Here is a 7,371-nt window from a genome sequence, read left to right on the forward strand (position 1 = left end):
ATTTTTTTTTAATTAATTTAATAAAATATATCTTTTGGTTTAATGTTAGAATAAAAAAAAAAATATATATCAAGCATATATATATATATACTAGCTGACCCGGCAAATGTTGTTTTGTTATATAAATTATTTCTAGAGAATATTTTGCTAGAAAAAAAAATAACTAATTTAATATAAGTGTGTAAGGATGTGGTGTATAAGTGGAAGAGATATGGAATGCTGTAAAGAGTGACGAAATATAAAAATGAAAAAACATCAAACGTTTATTTTTTTAATAATTTATTAAAATTGATCCTTTAAAATTATATATATATATATCGCCAATTATGACAATATTAGTAAAGAACAATATCAATCTCTTAATATATCAGAGTGTACAATATTTTTTTTATCCAATCTTTACCAACATAAACAAACTGGATGGTTCAAGAGCACGCAACGTATAATTATCCGAGTGGAAAACATGATGTGCTTAAATCTAAGCCACAGACAGACATCGTTTGGCCTTGAGACTTATTGATAGTCATTGCAAATGTCATTCTAATTGTAAATTGAAGTTATTTAAATTGTATTGATACATCTGTATCATGGGTTGGTAAAAACATAGATAGTTGGATAACTAAAAATAATGGAAAAACAAAAAGGGAAAATCTAGCATACGATGTTAAAGTGATATATTTTAAAATATCTTTTGGTCAAAAATTCGTTGACTATCTGGGTCCTATTTATTTTAATTCCATGCCAAATATTACTAAGAAGAATATAAAAAATAAACATAAAAATGTCAAAAAAACTGTTAATGACTGGCTAATATTGTCAATGGGGTTGTTATACAATATGTTTTACTCTATTTTAAGTGTTATTCTTTTGTTTGTATTTATATTATTTAATTACTATCTGTAAGTAATTTGTTGCTCTCTACTTTCAACACAAGCATTGCTTTTAGAAGGTAGATAATCTAAAAGTTTATTATGTAATTTTTATATTTATGTAATAAATAGATTCTATTTAAATAAAAAAAAAAAAAAAATCTGTAGGTATAAAAGGGATTCGCAATAATAATATATTTTCATCTCATAATTTGCTAGTTAAAATTATGCATTCGGTAATCTTTTTTAATTTTTTAATGACTAATAGCGTGCCGTCACACAACCGTGGTGGGTTCAAATTACGAAGCTAAATAACCGGAGATCCAACCTTCAGTTGTAAATAATGCGGTGGCATACCTGGTAAATCCAATGAGCTTAAAAACTCTGTTAGATAATTTACAGCTTCAGTAGCATCGACAACTGTATCAATAAATTTGTATGACACCAAGTCTCCTGGTAACTAATGTTGTATCTTGAAATTCAATTTGTTGACGTCCTTGTTTGCTGGTAAAATTGCTCATTCTGCCAGCCACTCATGATTTGTGTATCATCTATGTACATTGGGAAATATCTGGTCAATGAGAGCATCTTGCGAATCAATGATTGTGCAGATATTGGTCGGTAATTGTATGCATCTCGTTTCATCTATAGTAATTTTCCCATCACCGATATCTAACAACTGTTTTAAAAATTTTCCACACGCAGTTTTCATTGTTGAATCGCAAGTATCGTAAACGTTCGATTTCTATCTTTACATACATGTCGATAATAAATTATTGACAAAGCTCACAACATCGTAGAATAACGTTATCCTGATCGCATCTAATCATCAACCGATATGCCTAATAATCCTTTGAATTAACATTTTTGTTTATTTTCGCACCTGTTGTGGGATCTTGTTTAATATTTATGCGATGCCCGTTATTTAATAATAAAAATAAAATTAATAGTTTTTTAATAGTATCATTAAATAATTTATTTTCAATTTTGCAGTTATCGACCAGGTCAATAATTATTAAATTAAACTACGATTTATTAAATAATAGCACTTAGAAGTATAAAAAAAAATAAATAGAAACATATTCGCAGACCTATCAAATGTATATACAAAATTTCATTAAAATCGGTTAAGCCATTTTGGAGGAATATGGTAACAAACACTGTAACACGAGATTTATATATATATATATATATATATATAGAGATATATTGGTAAAAATTACTCAATTCCACTTAATTTTATTTCATTAAACACTAGAGACAAATGATCTACAGATGAGTAGAAAAAAAAATTGAAAAAAAAAAGAGATTTCAAATACTAATTTCATAACTTTTAATCATCTAAAAAATATTTAGGGTATTTAAAAACTTTAAGACCACATTAACGAGACATAAATAAAAACCAAATTTTTAATTTTAAAATCGGCCCTTTTGAATCGCATGTATTCTCTAATTATCATTTGTTTTCACCTCAGGTGCAAAATTTCGACCTTGTTACATGAAATTACATTTCAATATTATGTTCATGACGTTAATCTCACCATTATGTGACCTTTTCGCGAGCACCTGTATCTTAAACATAACTATTCAAATGATTGTAATTTGTATTCCCAGTAATCACAACATTTGAAGAGTGGATAAACAAGAGTAGAACTAAGCACACTGTTCATTTTACCAACTAATAGGCCTCGACACTAACGAGTAAATGAACGCATTAATCCTTTGGGTTTAATAATAAATCTGTCACTCGTACCGTTTCATGAAAAATTTTACCTGTATAATACAAACTTAAAAAACCAATAATTAAATCAAATAACTGTACAGATTACCTATACAATAAGTCCATTCGAAAAATTTTAATTTAGACCTACGGTGCCGTTATAATGATAATATTTTTCACAATTTATAGAACTCTAGGTAATTTATCTTGATTTATTTTTTTTACCATTCGAGTAAAAATATTATGATACGCAATAAACATTTCATCACGCTATTGTTGAGAATATAACTGGTTCAATCATGAATTTAAGAACCGTATGCAAATTTGAAACATCTTCTATTATTCCAGAATCCGTATTAAACGGATTTGAAACAAATTTGAAACATCTTCTATTATTCCAGAATCCGTATTAAACGGCGATTTATATAGGCAATTCAAGGGCATTTGTGTGTCTGGTAATAATTGTCATCGTCAACTTTTTTTTAATGTAACTATATTTTACAAAAAATCACAAAATATAATGTTATTTATTAACTAGAGAGAACTGGAATCTACATTAATATTTTGGTGATGATAAGATGAAATATACATATTATTTTTAAAAATAATCGCTGTTATTTCAATTTACTAATGTATAAATATACATCGATTTCTTAAGGGCCGGTTTCACCATTAAAGAGTTAAAGTCGAGATTAATTAACTCTGAGTTTATCAGTAACCCCAAATTATCATTATTTCAGTTTCACCACCAGTTTATAAGTGGAAGTTATTAAATCTCAGGTTAGCTAATTAATTCCTGGTATTAACCAGGATTCCCTCTCATTTTCCACTGATAGCATTGATAACACCGCTCATTATTGAATTGATAACGCTGAAAACGTTAACTTAAAATGTACATAGTTTTCGCTCGATTGCATTTTCGTCGTGTTCTAACTGTTAATACATACTATGAATACTAATACAAATATGAATGTTGACGACAAAAAAAGAAAGAGAAACGTAAATTTTAGCAGGAAGGAAGAGGAGTTGTTAGTTGAATTGGTGACTAAGTACAAGCATGTACTTGAAAATAAAAAAACCGATGCCATCATGTGGAAGAAAAAAGAAAAATGTTGGGGAAGGCTTGCCGATGATTTTAATAGCCAAGGGCTATTAGTACCACGTACTATAGTAAAATTGCAATTAAAATATAAAAACTTAAAAAAAATTGTGAAAAAAAAAAAGTGGCGTTATAAGATAAGTGCAATTTTGATTTCAATTGTGACAATTTATACATATCTCTGTAGAATATTTATTTTATTTTATTTTTTTATGAATTTAAGATTGGAACGTCAAAAAACAGGAGGTGGAATGGATAAATCGACAGCTCTGAATGAAATAGAACATAAAGTGAAGGAGATGATACAACTTTCAGTTGATGGTAAGCCTTCTTATTTTGACTGTGACACAGAAGATGACATTGAATCTTCTGTTTTTGTTTGTGATTCTGAAATAGATGACATCAACAATATAACCAGTAAATTCATTATTTTATAATAGTTTATTATTATTTTGTGTATTTTCTACCATTCTAACACATACTATTTTTTTCAGATGCTGATTTTGATATTGGCAATACAAACTATATAACTGGTATAGTAAATTTACATATTATAATAGCACACACAAAAATATTTACAATAGTAACTTTGTACATTGTTTAGTAATACTAAATTAGTATAATAGTACAGAAAAATTAACTTAAGTATTAAATGATTATATCAATTAAATAAAATTAATTAAGTTAAAAAACATTATTTTATTATTTTATAATAATTAATAGTATAATTAGTAATTTTTAGTTATAGATGTCCCCAGTAATTGTGAAACTACTAATGTTAAAGCTGAAAGTAGCAGCTCCCATTTTGGTATGTAAAAGTAAACTTGTCAATAATCAAATTCACAACAAAACAATATATGTATACTAATAATACTAATAATAATTTGTCAGGTCAAAGTGTCAGCCAATGGAACGTGGTAACTCCCCAACATCTGAAAAATGTAAAGAGTATTCCTCTCAGAACAAGCAGTGAGTTTAAATCAATCCTAGATAGTATTTTTATAACATAATTTTACCTATTATATTTTAGAAAAACATTTCAAAAGCCGATCTGCCGAGGCAACAAACCTTTTGCAGCAAAAAGGCCGTCTACTTGAGTTGAAAATAAAATGTTTGGAGCAAGAAGTAGATATAAATAATGTAATTAAAAGGAACGTTCTTTTAAAAGAAGAAAAAATGAAGTTGCAGATAAATATTCTTAAAAAAAATTTAAGTTAATTATAGTTATTATAGTTAAATGGAACAAAATATTAAGTTTTTATTTGTTATATTAGTTGTTTATTATGTTTATATATGTATACATATGTATATACCTTAAGCCATTGTTATTATTTATGAAAAGGTAAAAGTTATTTTTTTTTTTTTTTGTTATTTTATCTAAAATATATTTAAAATAAAGTTCCTAAATCTTAACTTTAATTTCTATTTGCTTACCATATAATTATTTCATCTTAAATTAATCTGTAAATTGGCAAAGTAATCCTCAATCAGCCCATTTCTAGCTTGCCTACCTCTGTTAGTAGTTCTTGTAAAATTTAAAGGGTTATTTTCACCCATATTATCATTGGCGTTGTCTTCACTTGGCCAATCATTTGGAATGTCATCATGCATGTCGATACAAATGTTATGCAGAACAGCACATACAACTATTATTGCTTGTGCATTAATCAATTGTACTGTTAATCCTTTGCTTAAAACAGGAAACCTTCATTTTTGACAACACCAAAACATCTATATAAAATAATTAAAATTTTTAAAATAAAATTATTTTCTTATGTGAATGGAATGGTAAAGGTAATGTCACATTTTAATAAAAATAACAATTGTATTTATAATTCTAATTAATTGCATAATTATATCAAAAATATTTAATTGTGATTTACCTTTCTATTACATTACTTGTCCTGATGTGGCTTTCGTTGTACAACTGCTGGCTTTGTGTAGAAGGGGTCAGCAGAGGAGTCATAAGATAGGGCTGAACTTCGTAACCACTGTGACCTAGGAGGTATCTTTTTATGAATCCCATTTCAAATTTTTGTTTAACATTAGAGTTATCAAAAATGATTTGATCATGGCATGACCCAGGCCATCTAGCCACTATGTCCATAATTTTCAGCCATGGATTACATATACATTGTGTATTGATGGAAAAAAAACCCTTTTCTATTCCTAAACGTTTCTGCATTATTTCCACCTATAAGTTATGACCAATAATGCTAAAAAAAAAAAAACAGAACAGTTAATAATAACAGTAAATTTCCATAATATTTATACTTTATGACTACCTGGTGATTGAATTTTTATGTGAGTGCAGTTCACGGCTCCAATCACTCTAGAAAATTTACTTCGATTGTAAAAACCAGTGACTACCGTCCTAATATCATTATCATTAAAAGGGAATGAAATCAATTTTGACCTCTGTCTGGCTATAGCTCTACAAACTTGGTGTACATATCGACAGGCTGAGGTTCACTAACCCCAGCAATAAAAAAATAAGTCAGCAATAGTCAATAAGAATGAGCCCGTAGCAATATACCTCAACATCATATAAAATTTACATGGAGGTAATATTGCTCTGTTCCTGAAACAATATAACAATATATAAGGAAATGAAGCAACAAAGATTTTTATTATATTGTTTTCCATCCAATAACTATTTTTAACTGTAATTAAAAGGTACTGTAGCAACTTACCTTTGAGACGGAGGAGATATTTCTTTTTCTATCAATCTCAATATTGTGGAATATGTTGCTTTTGAAATTCGAAAACGATTTATGAATTCATAATCATCATATAATTCTAAGTAATTGACCCTTTCGTAAAAGATTCGCGATCTTCGTTGCATCGCAATAATGATGTCGTCGTTATCGCTCTCACTCTCGTCATCAAATAATATTCTATGATACATTATAATAGTATCTTCACAGGCAGAAAAATTGTATGCAAAAACGAAATATTCAAATACGACACACAATAATCATTCTTGAAAGCAAAAAATGTGTTAACAGTGATAACACGTTTTAATATTGTTGTTTGAACTAAGAGTTATCTCTTAACACTCAAAAATATTAGGAGTTAAAATCTGGGAGTTAAGATTTTCGATAACTTGATGTTACCCCTTAAATCTAAGTCGTGAAATTATTTTTTGAATTAACCTTGAGTTATTGGTAACTTGCACTTTAACTCTTGTTGGTGAAACCGGCCCTAAAAGATCTAAATTAAATATAAACTACAGGTATATATGAAATATAATAAAAAAATGAGTAGGTAAACTCATTTAATTTGAAAACTGCACTTACCAGTCCATCGATCATAACTCAATTATGAACTCCATTTAAAGATTATAGGTAATCATCGAGATCATTCTGTAAATTTAGACATATTTAAAAATTAATTTTTATGTTATAAATAATAATCTGAGGAGTATGACAAAAGTAGTGCGAGTGCATTAAAATGTACAGTCACATTTCGATTCATTCTTAAAATAATCGGGAATTATTGATGTTAGTGGGTTATGAAGGGTTATGTATTTTCAATGTAAGCCGGAAGTAGCTAGAGTTCGAAGAAAATCATGACATTCTGTTGCTACGCCCAGATAATCACTAAACCCAGTTGAATATAACAGATTTAAGGAGACTATGTCAATTTATTTATAATCTCCACCAAGTTTAGTATTATCTTTA

At 28.0% G+C, this 7,371-nt stretch overlaps 1 pseudogene; it reads right to left on the reverse strand.

Annotated features, from left to right (window-relative positions):
• Positions 1-5,134: 5,134 nt before the first annotated feature.
• On the reverse strand, positions 5,135-6,596 carry LOC112685639 (annotated as a pseudogene).
• Positions 6,597-7,371: the final 775 nt, after the last annotated feature.

This window comes from Sipha flava, unplaced genomic scaffold (assembly GCF_003268045.1).
Source record: "Sipha flava isolate LNK unplaced genomic scaffold, YSA_version1 107_pilon_pilon, whole genome shotgun sequence".
Taxonomy (NCBI): domain Eukaryota; kingdom Metazoa; phylum Arthropoda; class Insecta; order Hemiptera; family Aphididae; genus Sipha; species Sipha flava.